This window comes from Dermacentor albipictus, unplaced genomic scaffold, assembly GCF_038994185.2.
Source record: "Dermacentor albipictus isolate Rhodes 1998 colony unplaced genomic scaffold, USDA_Dalb.pri_finalv2 scaffold_14, whole genome shotgun sequence".
NCBI lineage: Eukaryota > Metazoa > Arthropoda > Arachnida > Ixodida > Ixodidae > Dermacentor > Dermacentor albipictus.
In genome coordinates, this window is record NW_027225568.1 from 12,430,839 (window position 1) to 12,451,708 (window position 20,870).

A 20,870-nucleotide genomic window follows, 5' to 3' on the forward strand; every position below is an offset into this window, starting at 1 on the left:
GCTATTGGTAGCACTGACAAAATTGCAAGTAGACGCAAGGTCCCGAAAACTGTTTGTAACTGCTTGAAAGGTCTCACCAGGCAGTTGCCTTTGGCGAAACCGGAGCCGCTCCACCAAATCATTCGTAGCGCTCGCGAAATGCGTATCCAGTGCAGCAAGCGCGTCCTTGAACTGGTCCACCTTGTCCTCGGCCTTGGCGTCCGCGGTCACGTCTTATCCTTGTGCAAGGATGCTGTAGAATATTCGTTGGCCTTCAACCCCGAGCGACTTTAGCAGAATTGCCCTGCAACGCTTCGGCTTCAGTTCATCGCCGCCAATGGCCTCCAGGAAATTCAGGAATACGCATTTCTACTGCAGCCAAGACACAGCCAGGTCACTGGGTGCAGGGAAGAAAGGGGGCGGTGCTGGGAAACAACCGAGCGGCATGGCTCCGATACTGACCGTCGTCGCCAATATGTGGTGTCTGGCTCAGACCAGACGCATGACACTGGACCACGCAAGCGCAGTACGCACCTTCCTTTATTCGGCACAGTAAAGCCACTTATATAGGAAATCACATTGAATGACGATGACGATATGTACACTGAAAGAAACGAAACTGAAACAATAAAGAAGGATACAACACACTCCTTAGGGTTCTTTGGTTTTCTAAAATTGCTGCATAGCGTCTGGTGACTGTGTCCGGTTCCCCGTCGTTGTGCGCCCCCCGGTTGGCGTATGCTCGTGCCTTAGCTTTGGCACCCTGGTTTCCTGTCACAGTCTCATGGCCTGGTGTCCACGTAATGAAGCATCTCAAAAAGGTGATTTTTCTCGTCTTGAGTATACGGATGGCCGCAGTGGATATGCGTCCACTGCTGTACCTTCTGGAGATTTCTTGCAAGTCCGTAAGTATTGCTGTAGTGGCCTCTTCGTGCTGTGGCTGATTGCGAGTGGGATTTCCGCTTCCTCAGCCTCGAGGATGTTCTTTCCTTTGATCGAAGCGCAACTGATTTCTCTACGCTGGTGATCAACAACGCTGACTACCACCCCGGAGTGTTCTTTGTATGTGGTCGCGTCGACGTATAACACGTCTGTTCTCCCCGCGAAATATCTGTTGTCTGCTTCTGATCTTTTCTCCTGGCCATGTGTATTTTAGGGTGCATGTTTCTCGGTATGGGGCTGATCTCAATGATCTCTCGAACCTCTTTAGGTATGCTTTACGTGCTGTTAATTTGTCTGCAAGCATCCCTCACACCCAGTACCTTCAGCGTGTTCCTGCCAATTGGAGTCAGCATGAGACTCATTTTCTGCGCCAGAAGGTGAGCTTTGCTTTGATGGGGAAACATTTGATGTGGAAACATGTGGTGACATGGAAACATTTTCCTCTAGCATACCACTACTGTGTCCTTCTCCATCCCGCTATGTTTCTTGGTAAAGAACCCCTTTTTACCACCGAAGCTGTCCTAGGTTTCTTGAGGGATGTGATCTTGCTTGATAATAGCCCAATAGTTTCGTAGCGCGTCCTCTCTCCAAAGATGCAGCTGTGTTAGTAGCCCTTGTATAGCACACGCCTTCAGGTCCTAACGCTTCGAGGGCTTTGTTAAGGCAGTAGTGCTTTTTGGAATTTGAAGCCTGTGGCCAATTTTAGTACATTGTAATTCTTTCACAGTGTATCTTTCGCGTCCTTGGCAGGCTTCTTCGGCATTGCCATAGTTTTATTACATGTAGCTCATAGGCACTTTACAGCGACCGTCCTTTAGGCCCCTTTACAGCCTTGTCACATCCATTGCTCGTAATTTATCACTTCACTTTGAACTCATTACCATTGGCCTGGCGCTCTTTGGTCATACGTGGCCCTTGGGCTCTCAAAACACGACATTCATCATCAAGAGTGGAGTATTTTTCTGCCTAAGTATTCACTTCATTCGGTCGGCGTGGCTGGTTATGTTCATTGTGGCGCCAACACTTGAATTGTTATAAACTCTTTAATCACACCTTCTCGGACCTGATGCAATAATTCTTTGATTCGAGAGAAGTTGATGCCTAAGTGACATGGACCAAAATAAATGCGGACACAGGCGTGCGATTTCCAGCGACCACGAATATCGACAAGTGTGCTCGTTAAATTTGGCGCGCTACGGAAACTTTCCTTCTCGTGGAGCTACAACAGCGACGCGCATTGATCCCATTCCGCACTAGGGTTCTATTTCGCTACCGCGCAGGCGCACTTCTACTGGCATCGATCGCGCCAGCAGCTTTCTCTCGAAGCCTTCGCGGCAAATGCTACAGGCGAGATGTCATACCACGCACTCACTAAGGTGCGGAATTTATCTGTCAATATCGAGGAATATAGATCGGCGCGCCACCTCTTGAGAGCTTCGCCAAGCTGAAAACGCTCTTTGACGGCTGCAATGGAAATAGTGTGCCGCTCGCCTTACTGTAATCACAGATACATAATAATTATTTGAACATTATAAATGCATGAGGCAGCTCATTTGTGCCGAGCATCAAACGCTGAGACAATAAAGCGGGCTGTAGAGGGAAGGGCATATCCTCCTTTTGGTAACGTACTATATAGTGCTAAATATAGCACTATATATAGTACTATAGTAAATATAGTACCTTCCAGAAATCTGAATCGGTATCAATCATATAGTACGCCCCTCCATGGGTACGCCACATTAGTCCACAGCGGATTGGATCGGCTTAAAATGATGTGCTTTGTTTTCCGCATATGTTAGAATGGTCAGCTCTTCCGGGGGGCGAACATTGCCTAAAACAGGTGTTCGGGCCGAGACCTTTGGAAAGCGGCTACGAGATGGCGCGCCGGTCTCCTTTTTCGATTGATCCTTCCCTCTCGAAAAGAGGGTGACTCTGCCTCTTGTGCCTCTTGTGCCGTTTCTACTGTTTGCACCGCAGACCGACTGGGCCATTCATCCCTAGGCTAGGGAGAAACGAAAAAGGAAGGCGAGCTGGGCCGACTGTGCCTTTCGTTCGCCTCGTTCTTTCGCGCGCTCCTGCCTGCGCCGTTGTCACTCGGCAACACACGTCGGAACGGGCCACCCGAGTGCCGCTTCCCCATCGGCGGTCGCGCCAGCGTGTGCCAGTTGGCATGCGCGTGCATGTGTTTAGCCCTAAGAGACATCCGTTGCGCCCGTAACCCGTCGAAGCGTGTTGTATCATGCCGACGAGGACGGTGGTGAACCGCCGCGTTACATCCATCCCACCGTGCACGGAGCGAAGGCATCTCTGCTGCATCTCGGCTTCTGTTGACGGTGAGGTGTTTCAGCTTGTGCACGGCCGGGTTGTATTCACCGGTGGCGGCTGCGGCTGGCTTGGTGCTCAACTTGTGGCTTCGACCGCACATTCTTTTGGATGTTGCGTCTCGGTGCATTTATTGCTACTTAGAATTTACGCAGGCACACACGATGATATCCTGTATGCCTGCGTGCACTAATGTTAGTAAGACAAACAGGGGTTCAAGTGAAAGTCGGCTCTGATAGTGCAGACGTGAATCAGTGAGAATTAGCGCAAGACGTGTGCGTATATACCGCGAATGCTCCACTGGCGTGGTGCGTAGGGCCTGAATCACCGCGTGAGAAAGTATAACTCAACTCGTGTTCGTCGTAGCTAAACAAGGCTAAACCACGTGGCCTATAAGTATACTCGCTGTTGTTTATTTTATCATTTAGTACGAAAGCATTTGACCTAGTGTGCATATACAGTGATGGTTGCCGCTTTCGTTTAGACTTGGGCTGTTGTAGAGATATACTGGTTTATTGAGATCGTTGGCGCTCGTACTCCATACAATGCGTATGAAACTTTAAAGGGAGGCTTGAGTTTTTGTTTTGCGGGAACGTACTTGTACGGATTTCACTTTATTGCCATAACGCTCTGCTTGAAGCTGAGATAATCGTTTATCACGATATTACCAACCGCGTATGCATTTTTGCACGAATAAGGCAAATTATCGCACAGTTACCGCTTGTCACGTAAAGAGGACACGCAAGTCGACGCTCGTGCTGGAATGCATTAGCCACAAGTGAGTTCGCCACAGCGTGGTATCATTCTTCAAAACGCTTCACGATTGCGTTAAATCGGAGTTGCCATAAATATGTAGACACTGTCTGCTACGAGATGAGCATTTGCGTACTTCTGAGCAGGTATTCACAAAATTTCTGCATGACCAGAAGTGCTTCTTGCGATTGGTCCCTGGCTTCTTGTGAGTGGTATCGATATAGGCTAGCAACTAAGTCGTTGTTGTAAGGTGTGGTGGCGTAGTCGCAAAGAGCCGGTCTAACGAGAGACGTTTATATTATATGCAAATGGTCCAGTGGTATTAGGTAGACAATGGGAGGCGACTGTTCTGAGAATATACGTTGCCGTGTATTTACGCTTGAAGGCTGCACACGAACGCGCCACTGAGGACATATTTCTTTGTTCATGATAACGTGCACCTGTCACACACAACCTAAGAATTGTACGCTAGGAATGAGTCAAAAGAAACTAAAACACCAAGTAGCGGCAAATAGGCCAGCGTGCAATAACTTAAGCGTTTTTTTCGCTCTTTATCTAATCAGAAGATATATTGTGCTCTTTTTAGCATATTTCAGTTAGTAAATCGGTACCTAACACAAAACTAGTGTTGTAGTTTCTTGGAGAACACCGAATCTGCTCAGTGAGCCGCCGCCATAAATGTCGACCAGAAGCATTCAGACCTTCCGCATCACCATTGCTACTGTGTGCTTAATAGGTAATTTACCAGAATGGTTTCACACTCAATGCAATTGCGATACTGCTTTCCACTTAGAACCTTTTTCAATCGAGGGTGGAACAAACTGTGCATATGGGCCGCTCACCACCGGTCTTGTTACCACTTGGCGCGCTCTTGCAACCATCGTATAGACGTAGCCATGAATTACATTCAGTGGCACACCAATAACTCTAAAATACGATGCCTGTGCGTATCACGAAGCAGGGATACTGGACTGCAATGACGACAGGCTACGACCGAATGTTAGCGAACACCATAGCATCACCCAAAACACGTATAATTCAGCAAGCTTGAGGATTGCGTCCCGTAAAGAAAGCTGGAATTCCCAAGGTTATTCAGAAGACCGGCAAAAGCAGTTCTTCGTTTTCTAGCACCCATACTCTTACACATTATGAGAGCCAGGATCACGTAGGCCAAGGTTGTAGCCATCTAATTGCTATTGCGTCTCGAGTACTTATAACTTTGCCAATGCAGAGCCCCCTATGAAAGTGTAAAGGCCTTCATCGTGGTACCGAACTGGTTACTGGGGAGATCGCATTGCACTTACATAGATTCAAATGAAAACATATCAGCTTTATTATTGCAAACACGCCAGTTGCCATCCATTATTTGTACAAGAAGTGGCACACTGCAACTACGACAGCGGTGGCTCTTACAAGACTGCTCTTGTGTGGTAACCTCACATATTTGTGATCTGAAATCATAAATTATGTATTAATTGTGGAGGAAATTGGACAAAGAAGGACCGAGGAACATTTTTCTGTTATCAATATATTAAGCTCGCACACATATTTCTATTAATGTTGTACGTGTGCGACCACTTCGCTCACACACCTTGAAAAAGGAAAGGAGCGGGAGGAAAGAAAGTCTCTTTATCAATAGCTAGCTTTCACGCATCTTATTCTCACACCATTCGTCGATTTACAAATACAATTGCTACGTATAAAGGGCAATCAAAACGGTGGCCTACGATAAGTGCGCCGAAGACTACGGCATATGGGAGGCGAGAAGCGAATGTTAGAACAGCTGCTGTCTTTGATCAAGCAATGCAAGATGAACTCAAAGTTCGTTTTGCAATCTTCTTGCGTGCGAAAACAGAGGCGCCGAATGTTGAGTTGAAAATGGAGTAAGGAAGGATCATTTAATCTTATAACTTCGGTAATGGCCGTTAATTTAAAGGCTGAATGTAGCATTGATACCGATATACCACTTACACAAACCATGTTTCTTATTATTACGGTGTAAATCACGCTGAATAGAAAGCAGGCACCTAATTGGCTGTTGCGAAAAAGTAAGCCACACCACTGTCCCGTGTAGTACTGCTGAATTGAAACAGGACAGAGGAAATTTTAAATATGGAACGCCCAGTAAGCGCTGCACTCAAGAATCCAACATCACGTCGCTACGCATCTGGTGGCTAAACATGGCAATAACTCTTATCTAAGCATAAGCACCAGTAATATGCCGATGTACTCCGAACTGCAGTTAGTGGAAACCAAAGTATGCACCTAATAGTTCTACTTAAATTCACTTGTTTCATTCCGTAATAATGCTATAATCTTAGTGGGCGCATCGCTTTCCATAGAGCAACCGCAACAAGAAAGAGGGCTTTCCTGCATAAATTGTGTCATTGAGAAAAAGCCGAACTTCAAACTTACAGCGTAGCAGTTTCAACACCTCATTCATCTTAAGTGAACCGATTCAGTTTTGTAAGTTGCTGTCGACGTCTTCGTTTGAGCTGGCGAGTTCCTCAGCGAATAATGCAGACCGTTCGAACATATTACAGCGTAATTCTCATTCATTCCATTCATTCAACATCAAACGCTCTGTGACCTACTCTGGGCGAAAAATGGTTAAACAAAGCACTTCTTTGTCTTCGTAGAACTCAGTATAGAAGTAGCGTATTTAGAAGTCAAAGGGGGTCCGTACATACGAAGCAGCTCATGAGCTAGAGTAGCAAGGGAAGGCGCTGCGATAGTGAGGGCTAACTTGTTAGCGAATGTGGCCGCTCAAGATGAAGCAATTCTTACTAATGATCGGGACTATGACAGCTTTTGCAAGCTCTCTAGCTACACCACCTGGTAATTTCTGGTTATTGCTCGCTCACTGAGCTTTCTTTTCATGTAGTGGGTCTAGCCATCCGGCCACACTGTTTCGTATCGTCAAATATACATAGGTATTCGTACGCTATACGCAGCAGGTTGCCTTTTCTCGCTATGCACTTTCTAGTTTACAATGTCTAGTTATGTGCGCCACTAGGGCAGATTGTATTTGAGCTAGAAATCTCTGTAAAACAAAAAAACACGGCACGCAATGTGTAGCTACGCTGTGTGCAGTAATATCGAATAGGAGGCCTAAGAAGCAAGCGCGAAAGCAGCGGCAAAAATATTTAAAAAACAACAGCAGTAAGGACACCCACGCTTCAAAGAGACAAAAAGCCCAAGAATAGTCCCAAGAATAGGATGTGCGCCTTGTACCGCCAACTGTACTTAGTCGGTGTCCATAGCCAGTTCCTAGGGTCAGCAACGCACATGGTGCTTTCGAAACACTCTCGTTTTGTTGGGCACGCGCAATTTAGCTAAATCTTCATTCGACGACAGGACATAAATTTGCCCCTCTTGCTTATATCAAGGCGCTACGCAGAATTAGTGTTTTATTTTTACCAGCAGAAGCGTTTTATACCTGTAGGTCTCCCGCAAACTACCGTTTCAGAATGGGGCGGAAAGAACGTCATGGATCAATTGGGCGGAGCCGACACTGCCCATTTCAGGCATGAATAACTAGCTGCTTATGACTCGTCTTCATCCTTCGCGAGGAGTGCGTGGACAGCAAGGTTCGGCTTTTATCTCGGCGGTCTTCATTAAATTTATTCTTGATATCGGGGCATGAAGAACCAGCTAATACAACAAGACGCAGGCCGCTACAAGCTTAGATCGGCGCGGCTTCAGGCAGCACACACTCTTGTTTCATGGTAGCGCAGGCCGTGAAATGACAGCGGTTCATTGACGTACACAAACACACGATTGTGTTGTATAAGCGTTTGTATTTTAATAAACCGCAGTGGTTCAATGTAAACGACATGGCGACACACGTGCTTCATCTTGCACCTTCTTCAACTGGATAGAGTGTAGACTACAAGCTCCAAACGCACCTCTTGTACCCATTCTATGTTGTTTATGGCTCCCATTTACTTCGTGTCATTGCATATGTTGTAGAAATCTCCTAACATGATACTTTACAAGCCAGACCTAGGGTACTATTGCAAAATTCTTAAAGAAGCACACTTGTGACGCATGAACAACACTGGCTTTCTTGGCTCTCATTTGTTTGTGGCTCTCATCGGCTCATTGTCGAGGCGACTGAAACGCTCATTCACATTCACAAATGCATGAATGCGCGAGAACGCTTGTATACATCTTTTTTCACTCCTAAATCACACTTGGAAATTGTCGTGATGACGTAGGGAATAAGAAACCTGACAGTTTCAGTTTAGATTTCTAACTTCTAAGCCGCACTGAGGCACCTCGTTCAGCTATGTTTCACGGACACACATACCGTAGATTCGTCGCAAAAAGCGCTGCATTAATGGCAGAGTTGGATAGACCGAGTTATGCAACAACGCTCGAGGAAGCGTCAGGTCTTTGAAACAGCCAAGAAACACTGGGATCGTACTATAGTCAAGCAAGCAGGGATTATTATCAGAGAGAGATGCTACTTGCACGCGTGTGTGTGTGATTACTTTCATTGTTCCTACACCGCTCGCCAGCCTCAGCGTCTGCGCCGCCACTCAGTTTTGTTCACAAATTGAATAGCCCTAAAATGTTATATCGTTCAACGCCAGGATACATGCATTGCGCGTTCAAATCAATGCTGAGAAAGGAGGGCCGGAGTGTTAAGTGGCTTTGCATGCGCCGGCGGCCTTATTGGCCTCGAGCTCCACCACTGGAAAAGCTGGCGCCACCGTCGGCGTGACGTGCTAGGAGGGATCACGTGGACATAGCGGCCGCGTCGGCTGCTTCGGGCGCGCCGAAGCGAGCTGAAAACGAGTTTAAATTCCCTCGTACGCTGCGGTCCTCATTTAGTGGCGAAATTTTCCCGCTTCGAGTGTCGCCTTTACAACGCTTGAAAGCACTACAATAGGTAGTGGCAGCCCTTGAAGGCGCGCAACATGGTAGGCTACTGCTCGGTGCCGCAGGGCCGGACGCACGCAACGGAGGCCAGTGTCAGCCTTATTCACACGTAGCCGCAGGACAAGAAGCTGCGTGAAGCTTGGCTCGCGAAACATATAACCGGCAAACAGTCATCGGCTACAACTCGGGTATGCAGAAAGCACAGACGCGAGGAAGATTTCTGCTACGGCGCCCGCTCTGCGATATTCTGAAAACGCGCACTGAGACGCTCGCCCGAGTCCGCTGCCCGACTAATGTCATGACGGTTTGGTCTATGAACTTGTCGATGCTATATATACTGGCAAGTTCAGTGGAGCGGAAAGGCAGCGGTAAGAAGCACATTTAAAAAAAGCATGGCATATGGTCATGTTTGTGTTATGAATTAATGCACTGGATTACAAAAAAGGAGCAGCGGGAAATTGCACGCTGAGAACACCGATAAACATACAGTGCGACGCAACTCGAGAAATACTATTGAAAGGTCAAAGAATTTAGAAGAAAAAAAAGAAGATTGAATCGTCGCGACGGCACATCACAGGCATCGAAGTCTCTCCAATGAAATTATTTTTGAACAGCTCTGATAGCGCCCACGCAACAATGGTTGCTTGCATACTGTCAAATGCTCATATTCTGCGGCCTGAAGATCATGGCACGGTGAGAAAACGCCCGCGCGGAGAAAGCGAAACAGTGCGCGGACAAGCATGCAGACGCGCAGTCGGTCGCTGAGAATCTGCGCGGTCGCTGCATTGAGGCTTCGTTCTATTACACTCCATTTAGTTATGCAAACACTATAAGAACATATTTCACATAGTTTGATCTCACCGTTTGCCTACCTGTCACGCAAGAAGTCGGTTCGGGAGACTCCATCGCGGCGACCGTGCACAGTGGCGTTCACTGTACGTATTTGGTAAAGAGATAGCGTCTGTAAACGATTGTGTGCTTTCAGTTTGCCCAAGATTATTATTTACACAGTAAGAAACTTCTCTCGTTTCGAAAGTACTTACAGAAATGTCTGGGAGAGCTCGCACGTGGTGTTTTCAGTGAGCGCTGACAGCAAAACCTATGAGGAGCGCGCCACGTGATCCCTCATACTACGCCAGCGAGGCGCTTCCGATACATGGCGACTCCGTAACTCCTCGCCGCCAATAGTAGCTGACCGATGCTTTTCCATGGACAACACAGTGCAGAAACCCAGAAATAGATGTGATATGCGCTTACTAAAACATAGGGCGATTGAGCGCATCGTGCCAAAGAGAGCACTGACGCCTATGCTCTAAGAGAAGAGGAATGAGGCGAAATGGCTTGACAAGTGGCTATCTGAATAAACCATCAACAAAGCAACCTAATCATAGACGGCCGCATATTACAACAAAGGATGCCAAGAACAAAACGACAACATTACTGACGCACTCTTAGGTACCAGGGCGTGTATTCAAAAACAGTTATTACGGTAAAAGCGTTCGCCAAATTGTATTTCAGTCAATCGTGATGTTTGACATTTAATTAGCGAAGGCGGCCGGTCAATCGTGAACAGCACTTAACGAACGAAAAGCTTTAGGAATTCAGCCCCTGATCCCCTTATCCAAGTGATGCAATGAGGGCGGATGCTGGCATGTCAGCTGCTCGCTGACATGCTGTGCTAGTATCGTTTCGCTCTCATAAGTTCTGGCTCAACTTTTTTCACGTTCACCTCTGCGTTCGAGTATACCTGGCCGCAGGCCTGAAAAAAACGCCCGCTAGTCGCAGCCGCTTTCTTTGAAGGCGTGCGCGCTTTTCCGCAGAAGCCCGTGGAATGCTTTTCGCGTAGTCCTGTATTCAGCCCCGCGCTGACTACACAGATGAAGGGACTGTATGCATGCTTGACGAGCTTACCAACTGAGGCTTGGTAGTAATGTAGTAGTCGGGGATACACGACAATGAAAGCTGTAATGGCACCCTTCAGGGTTGAAGTGGTTGGCAAGGTCATGATAGTAGTGTGATAGTGGGTGTAAATGGCAATAACAGCAGCGCTGGTAATCTTCAGCATTGAAGCGGTTAGAAACTGCGCCATGGTACTATTGTGATAGCATGGGTACGATGATATGATGATATGTGGTGTTTAATGGCGCAAGGGCTACGTCTCGGCAAAGAGCGCCAACACGAAAAGTTTTATGCGAAGCATATTACTAGAGCTCAACCCAGCTCCTCAGGCGCGGCGGTGTCGCCTTCAATACCACGTGACACCGTGACGTCATGATAGAGGAGAAACGGGGCTCCAACTCGTGCCGTCGCTCGTGGCGTCGCCTTCAAGGCTGACCACGTGACACCGTGACGTCACGACAGAGGAGAAACAGGGCTCCAACTCGCGCCGTCGCTCGCGGTGTCGCGGCGGTATATAAGCAGCTGCGCTTGCCTCTGCTAGACACTCACGAGGTGTGATGCCTCCTGGAGACAGAGCTGCTCGTTGGAATGAGAAGCGAAAGTTGCGGCGTGCTACAGAGACTGTTTCTAGGTGGCTTTCCTACGGCGCAGAGACTACGCGCCCCGCATCGGACGCGGTGAGCGTCGAGCAACGCAGGGTTCGGCTCGACAACGAAATGTGCGCCTGAGCAAGCGCCGCACGCTTGAGCCGACGCCGACGACACCGGCTTTTCTGCGACACGAGCTCCTTAGCGCTGTCGCGTTAAAATAAAGGCTAGTATGCTTCGCATCGTGGGCTTAACCTTAGCTAAGCCACAGCCAGTTTTTTCTTCGGAAGTGTCACATCATTCTTATGTACTCCAAGCGTGGGTATATGAGAATGAAAGCTGCACTGGTATACTTGTTGCTTGTGCAGTTCGGAAACTGTGTCATGGTATACTCCTAGTAATGCGGCTCATAGTAATAAGGACTATGGCTTTGATTTATTTACCGCGTGTTGAATACTAGAGTGAAATAATAAAATATATTGATACGTGCTAGCAGAGCGCAGTAAACGAGATAAACGAGGTTAGATTTCGTTGCGAGCGGCTTAGTGCACTGTCTTCGCGGTATGCTATCTAAACAAAACTTACCATCACAATTGTGGTGTGGTTGCTGGGCAAACCACTTCCGAACGATTTCGGAAAAACGCCGTCCACTAATTAACAACGGAAGCACAACAGTTCGAGCTTCACCGCAAACCTGCTGCTCGCCGGCTTTGCACCACTATCACAACAGATGAACCTGGACGAATAAACACTGCAGCCCTCATCAAGTGGTGCACCCTGACAATAGCACTGGGAGTCGCGGACGTTGAAGAGGATGACCGGGGGAGACGTTGACAACTATAGCGCAACTACTATACCAGCGCATGGACCAATAATATCGCTGGGATGCTGCAGCCCCGTTTACCACGCGCTGTGTTTTTTTTTCTTTTTGATTTGTTTGCGAAGTGCCGCCTTGATTAGGTTTCACAACCATGAAGACAGTTTGGCAAATTAAGAATGTTTTGTTCACGAAGTCAATTAAGGAGTGCTTTGGGAGACAGCCACAAAGAAGAAACTTCACGCAAGAACTCATCTGGGGTTGTCTAAGTATGCGTAAGCATTGTGCCGCTTGCTCATTTCCACGCATCCCGCTGTCAATACCAATGTTTTGAAACTTGATCCGACCAATATAAATTCTTATCAACCCTTATCGATCGTTATCAACATTATCAGGCTAGATTTGACCCTTATCAACCCTTACTGGTTGTTATCAACCTTATCGAACTCGATCCGAGCATTGTCATCCCTTATCGGTCGCTATGAACTTTATCGGACATGATCCTATCCTTATCAACTCTTATCGATCATTATCGACCATATCGGACTTGATTCGACCTTAGCGAAGGTTATCCGTGCTGCTTAAACAATAGCTTAATTACTCCGACCAATACGGGCTGTTATGATTGGGGGTTCAATCCCATCGCTCGTGATCCGTTGTCAAGTTTGGAGTCGGGCATGAATTAGAAGGTAGCTGGCCCATGCCGTCGTCCAACTTATCCACGCTGAGGACGTTGATGAAGGGAAGGACTGCTTCTCATCGAGAACGAGGAATATGGGTTTATTTACAGTATTTATATCAGTCTGACATGACTGTTTGAGAAAGTACATCAGTCTAACATCACTGCTTGAGAGAGAGTGTCCTGAGCAGCCGTACAACAGCGGTCTTTAAACACTCGGTCCTCTCCCGATACCCATGTGACGGAAACGGCCGTCCAAGCACCATAGGCGAGTTGACCAGGCACCGAAGGGGAGACGACCCGGCACCGTAGGGCCATTTATTCCCCGAACTGCAGCGCGCCCGCCAGCCGCCCATTCTCTGGCGTCTTGGTCGGCGCGTGGGAAGGGGTGTCAGTAGACGTTCCCGCGGCTCAGTAACAATAGTTGGTCCGCCGAGCCCGTTTAGTTACAACGGCGACTTCGTCAAACTCGGCTCCAGCGACGGAGAGTCGAGGACGCACGTATTGTTTTCACACACAGTCGACTTAGTCGCGCCGTGGCTAGAGGTGTGCGGCGACGCTCCCGGAATGTTGCCTCCAAAGTCGCAACTGGTTGGCAAAACTTGTACTGCAGCTGGCCGTTCTTAACAGGGCCCTTACCGATCTTTAGCACCTTATCCATCCACGTCGAACCATTATCGACCATGATGAGACCCATATAGCCCCTCATAACTTTTTGTCGACTCATTGACTGCTTTTATGTCTGTGTGGGGCGACGTGCAATACATGAGCCTTGAGAGATCGGTGGTATTTCGGCCGGTAAAGTCGCAACGGAAGGCGCATCCCGCGAATACCGAAACGCATCTGGGATGTGTAGTGTTTGGCATTAAATTTTAGCAAAAGCGCAGTATTTCTTATGACTACAATGCTCCAAGGCGGCTCTACATGTGGTCCTACAGATGGTTTTTATTCCACCATCAGCAAATCTTTCAACAAAACCTTCATAGAAACTGGTCCGTGAAATTTGTTTAGCACCGCAGGTACAACACATTTGTATGGTTCAGATATATTCACCTTCTGCAGACGTGGGTGCTTAGCCTAGTGGGTAAACCATTCCACTTCTGAGCTTGGCGTCGCAGGATCGAAACTTCCGACCACCAACGTTATTCATTGCGAATTTTATTTAGTTTTATACATAATTTTCTCGATAGCGATTCGTCTCACGCTACGGGCGGACGGACAGGTTTGCTCGATGGGTAGGCATACAAATGCTTACGCATTTAAAACGCGCTGAACAGATATTTATACAGAGGTCTCAAGGAAAGCACGACGCACTATCAACTAGATTTTTTTTAACAATATCGCGTGATCGTCGGCCGCATGCTATTTCAGCCCCTTGAAGCGACGAGATCGGCGATAGTACACGTGCATGCAAAACAATTTTGCAGGGTAAAGTTGTAGGCCAGTTGGTGAAACATTGTGAACGAAACCGCTACAGGCACGGGACAGATGGAGACGGCAACACAGGGCGGTACTTGCAAGTGAATTTCTATTGAATTTTTATTTAATCAGAAAGTGATTTCGGCACGTAAAAGCCCACAATTACTCTTTTTATTGAAAAACAGCAAGGCTTTTATAGAGGATGGCACGCGTAGCCCCACAACCAATACTAACCAGAATGAAGTAAGGACCAACAAAGAAAAATTTAACATAGCAGAATCTTCTCGGAAGATTAAAAATGACCGCAAACACGTGGAAGTAAAAAAAGCTGAAAATGAGCAACACAAAAGAATTGAATAACGCAGGAAAAAGCAACCCAAGATCAGAAACCTGAAAGGCGACAAAACCGGTCGTGGAAATGATGACACAAAAAACCATACATAGAAGAATGCAACAAAGGACCCACGTGGCAAGAAACCCCAGTTCTTTTTTAAGACAGTAGCTGAAGGGCAACTTGTTTCTTGTTCTTTACTTCAACCTGGTTACTGATGGTTGTCGGCTTACACGTACCATCTTCTATAAAAGCTATGTTGTTTTTTCAAAAAAAAAATGCAGTTCCAAGCACTGCCCTGTGTTGTCATCTCCCCCCGTCCCGTGTCAGTAGCGGTTTTATTCACCATGCAAAACAATCTTGAGCACAGCCGTTGTCTGTTACGCTGTTGCCTTTAGCAAGGCACACGCATGGCCTTTGCTATTCAGGAGGCCCCATCGATGACAAATTCTTGTCAATACCTCACGCGTGCTCACTAATTCAGTAACGTGTGAAATTGGGCCAGTTGGATATGTATACTTCACAAATAGTGCGTAATCGGAACCCAATGCCAGCCACAATTTTCTGCCTTGCGGTCTTTAGTCAACCGGCCACGAATTTTTGTGCTAGAAGCTATGTCGTTGTGCTCGCGTTTCTCCGCAAGCAGGTTACACGCCCACGAATGGTGGCTTCTAACGTCGAGCCATTTATTCCGCGCCGCGACAGCTATGTTTGTGCCGACCGCTTCCTCTTGTTCGGGGCTGGGAACAATACGCTGACTATATGCCCTCGAAACTTCCCAGATATTACCACTAATTTTGAGCGTCCCGTACGAGTCGTCCCACAGTTGCCCCGCACACCACCGACCGCTTACGGCGGCCTTTAGGCAAACTTAAAGAAGGGAATTGCGCTAAAAAAGACACGGACGAGTAAGGACATGGACGGGCATGGATGGACGGGCCCGTCCATGTCCTTACTCGTCCGTGTCTTTTTTAGCGCAATTCCCTTCTTTAAGTATGTACGACCGACTCGCCCAACAACGTGCTCGCCTTTAGGCAAACCTTTAAATGATATTCATGCTGCGAAATTTTGTATAAAGCAGTCAATTTTATGTTTCATTCAAAATGAACAGAGTCAGATGCTGCTGCATTATTCGCTATTCTTAGCATAATCATATGTTAAAACGGGAAAGATTACGCTTGGCAGCGCATCGAAAAAGGGAGTGAACTTTGCACAGAGTTGTACGCTAACTCGCCGAGCTGAAACAGTGCATTTGACCACGCGGCGTGCATGTATGCGCGCGGTCGTACGCACGCATGCACGCACACACATGTGCATAAACCATATATTTATGCATATTTTGCAATTTGGGTACGTTTCTTTGTGCCAATATGTTTTATTTTCTGTTAATTTGTAATCTACCCCGCTAAAACCCATGTTGTGGTTGTTTCAGTACCAATAAATAAACAGGGCCACGCAAACGCTAACATACACAGAGCCGTACGCCCACACCCGTGCACACGCGCACATACAAAATCACAAAGAAAAAACTCTGTACGAAGGCGTTTCGTGCAGCCGTTTTCGTTGACGCTCACATCTGCTATCAGGATTGCGAGAATCTGCTGCGTTATTGTTTTTTCATTCTACTCCGTCAATAAAGGGTGGCGCAGCTTCTTGTGCAAACTATGGCGATGCGCCAAGTCGAGAAGGTTCTGGCGGTCGTCGCAGCTGTGATTGACAGAAGTTGCCGAACCGGCACATTGATATATCTTCGCGGGCGCGCACGCCCACAGACGCGCGTGCAAACATGCCAGCCAAAACACTCTCGTTGCCTCTAAAGTGCTCGACGGAAGGCTTTAGGAAACAGCGCGAAGAAAAGCAACTTAATTTCCGCATTTCACTTATATACTTTAAAAAAAATGGCCTTTATGTGATGTCACAGAAATACTGAAAACACGTGAGAGAGATGCAAGACGGAAACAACGCGTGTGCTGCAAGTAACGGGATTTCTTGTCTGCACACACACACACACACACACACACACACACACACACACACACACACACACACACACACACACACACACACACACACATACACACACACACACACACATATATATATATATATATATATATATATATATATATATATATATATCTTAAATAAGCGTGTAGATAAAATAGAGGCCGCAGAGAGGCCAGCTTGTCTGAAGCAACACCAAAGCAACTGTGCAATTGTCTTGGAAAAGAGAAAAGAAAGGAGCAAAACACGTTCCATAATCGCCCGCTGCTATGGCGCCGCCAGAAGCAATGAGATTTCAGTAGTTCAGCATTAGGTCTTCACCCTGTCACTGCTCTTCTGCGTGTTCGCAGTTACTCGTTATGTTATACCAAATCTGTGCGTGGTAGTCAACGCCGCTGAATACCAGCCCTTATGTGGTAAAGAGAACCACAAAGAATCTACGTGCATGGGGGAGTACCTTACGGGCCGGAGCAGGCCTCTGGGGGTGTTCAGAGGTCATTAAGAAGAATGCGTTTTCGTTGTGAATTTTTAATACCTTTACAGCGGCTTGTGTTAACTTTGGTTAGGGAAGAAAAGCCGGATGTGTAGGTTTGAAAAAGAGAAGAAGAAATCAGAAGGCGGTTACCCATTGCTATTGCTGCGAACTTGTTTATTGCGCCAGCAGCCAGCTCTCATTTGGGGCACATGTCTGTCTTACCAAACACATGTATACTGACGCTGCGGTGCTTAGACTCAGCCTGAGGTGGAAAACCCTGCTTAACTTACCCAGCGGCAAAGGCAGCGTGATATCGCAGGGCGCACGGCGCCTCCAGCTGCACATTGGCAAAGGTGGTGTTTTCCAGTCACCATTGTGGTCGGAACATTTTTTTCTTCACCCTTTGCCGACTATGGAGCTGAGGATGAGGAAGTGGCCTGACGACACGACACGAGACTGACGACAGAAGTCGTCGTTGGAAAGTGTGGACGAACAGACACACCAAAGTCAATTTCTGGCTCTTAACTTCATCTGTAAGGACAGTGGAGGTCACTGAAAGACCATTTCTTTATTGAGTACCCCGCAGCAAAGGTACGCAAACGACCCCAGAGTGCTTCAACTCACCTCAATCTGCAAACATATTTTACGTCATTCAACCTCATCCAATGTGCTTGAGGTGCATTTAGGGGACCTCGCCTCAACTGTCAGGCGCCTCCATGAATCTCCCCTCGACCTCCAACTCATTGCTGAGGTTGAGTTGGTTTCCAGAAGCTCAACATTATTTTTAGAGTTCGTGGTTATTCTTAGACTCTGTTACCCGATCGTAAACCTACGTAAACATGTCCTAATGGCTCTGATACAGGTGGCACAAAGCCACGAGACGTCAAATGAATATTGTAAGGATAAGTTTCTTCACTAGAAGGTTCCAGTTGCAATACATGTCGTCTTATGTACAACAGGCAGAAGTTTTGTATGAGCGAGTTGATTATTGGTTGAACGATTGGGAAAGCAGCGCTAGAAATACAGGGACAGAGGCACATATTACCATAGTACACATGATGGGCACTGACTTGGGACTAGTCTGCGTTGCCATCATTACGATGTGCCACAATTGCCTAGCTAGGAATGACCTGTCTGTTTTGACAAGGCCAGAACGAACAACATATGATAAAACATTCTTTTAAAGATTTCATACAACAGCCGCTTCATCCTGAGCATGCGTGGGGCGACGGAGGACGTCAGGAGCAGGTGTTGCTAGGTGTTCTGTGGCTTAGGAAAACTGTTGGTCTCGCGTGCAACCACTGGTGGCGGTGCGAACGGCGTTCCGGTGACGTTAGCTGGGGGAGTCGCCTGTAATGTAATACGCTCCAGCTGAAATACCAGTTTTTCATTCGTTTGTTGCCGCTCTAGAGAGAGAGGGAAGGTAGTAAGTGTTCATTTCCACTGTGTGTGTTCCCACTCTGTAGAGAGAGTTGTGGCCTTTACCGTTTGTTAAATCGCCGCTGATATGCTGAGAAAGAAAACGTGGCGCGGACGACAATAAATATTCTTCATCGCTTAATAATCTCTGATTAAATAAAAGGCAGCTCCCTTTCATTCTGTGTGTGTGGGTCAATAACACAGTTGTACAATATGCTAAACCTTAGTTGGAACCATACAGGTATGATGACGTACTCAAACAACGCAATACAGTCAAACCTCGATATAACGAACACGCATATAACGAATTATTGAATATATCGAACTCTTCCAAAATATTTTTGTCAAACACATGTATTTTTAACTTCCTATAACGAACGCGGTTTGGCATAAAACGGATATAACGAACTTCGCGACGCCAAGCCCTACCTCACTTTAATAGCAGGCGGCAGGTTTCGTTGCACTACAAGTGTGTTGTGCGGCGCAGCAAACGTTCAGGACTACCTCGCAGGCGCTGACAGCGCCACAGATGCCACGTCGTCATCGAGAGTTGACAGCCAAAGAAATCGTCCGCATCTCACAACCGCTGACAACGCCGCTTCAGCAGCGGCGGCAGCGGCGTGATCGAATGTTGCTTTTGCGTTTTAGTGTTAGCAGTGGCGTGGCCGTCGTAGCGTTGTGTGGAGGCTCTTTCGGTGGTCGTGTCGAGTGCGGTGCGCGGGTGTGCGTAGTGCTGTGATGGCGATGAATGTGAAAAAAAGAGTGGCGCTGACGTTAAAGACCAAGCTCGAGATTGTAGACCCTGTAGACGATGAGAACATTCCGACTTCACAAGAAGCACGTGCTGCGTTGGATTTACTGCACCGCCACTGCAGTGCTATTGAGGGCAGTGGGTTTGCCCATGTTGAGTGTTTGCAAACTGTGGAACAGGGCGTGATACGGAATGCGATCAACACCAAGAAGCAGGCCGCGATAACGCAGTTCTTTGTGCGTAAATAAATGAACGTGACCCAAGTAAGCATCGTTCTAGTTCCTGTGCCTTCCCTGATTGAATTTTGCTCCTCTTGCATGTATTTTTTACGAAATTTTATATTATGAATTATGGATATAGCGAACTAATTTCCGACTTTTTAGCTGTTCGTTATAACGATGTTTCACTGTATAACTTGTTCGTCCTATTTGTGGCGGCTGAGAAACTAAAAATACGTCCTTCCAAGCAATGCGACGACATTCTTTCAGTTCAGTATGTCTCGGTGAGGGCTGTCGCGTTATGTTTAAACTTTTGCTTAAGAATTATAACCAGACCAAACATGTTTCTATTAACTCTGCGGTTGCGTTGTATAAAAGGGAACAACTCACCTTCATACCAAACAAATTTTGATCCATCCATAGAGGTAACTGCAACATCCTGAGATATTATTTACACTATTCTAGCTATATTTCCTTCTCTTGTTATATGAATAATAATGAAGTTGTCATTGTTCTTATGTACATCGGATCGGTGGGAATAGTTGGTAGCCGTCATCATACGTGGATGATGAGGGCTAAACTTTCTCACTTAGGTAAACAAGACATACAAAAGATCACCCGGCCCGAACGAGAAACAGGTCATTGAAATGAAATGCAAGTGGAAGTCGGAGAAGTAATGAGAAGGCATAGAGAATAAAGATACAAAAAATAATAGTGTAGCGCAGTCACTTCTAGTTCGCATCCAGTTCAACTAAGTCTTCGGTCATCATCATCATCATCATCATCATCATCATCATCATCATCCTATTTATGTCCACTGCAGGACGAAGGCCTCTCCCTTCGATCTCCAATTACCCCTATGCTGCACCAACCGATTCCAACTAGCACCCGCAAATTTCCTAATTTCGTTGCACTACCTAGTCCTCTCCCGTCCTCTACTGCGCTTCCCTTCTCTTGGTCTCCATTCTGTCACCTTAATGGCCCAACGTTTATTTAATCTGCGCATTAGATGAGCTGCCCAGCGCCATTTTTGTCTCTTGATGCCTATTAGAATATCTTCAATACCCGTTTGCTCTATGATCCAAACAGCTCTATTTCTGTCTCTTAAAGTTATCCCTAGCACTCTTCGTTCCATCGTTCTTTGTGCGGTCCTTAACTTGTTCTCAAGTCTCTTTGTCAGTGTCCAAGTCTCTGCCCCATATGTCAGCACAGGTAAAATGCACTGATTGTATGCTTTCCTTTTCAATGTTAGTGGGCAGGAGCTCACGATGTCTGCCGTATGTGATGCAACCCATTTTTATTCTTCTGAGAATTTCCTTCTCATTGTCAGGGTTCCCTGTGATTAGTTGACCTAGGTAAACGTACTCCTTCACACATTCTAGAGGCTG

General features: G+C 46.9%; 1 protein-coding gene across 1 annotated transcript in view; it reads left to right on the forward strand.

Moving 5' to 3' along the window:
* The first annotated feature begins 3,178 nt into the window (after window positions 1-3,178).
* Window positions 3,179-20,870, forward strand: part of LOC135905862 (whirlin-like) — a 639,865-nt gene continuing 622,173 nt past the window's right edge. The window contains exon 1 of the mRNA XM_065436976.2: window positions 3,179-3,254. The gene's annotated coding sequence lies outside the window, so the exon portion shown is untranslated. The remainder of the gene's footprint in view (window positions 3,255-20,870) is intronic.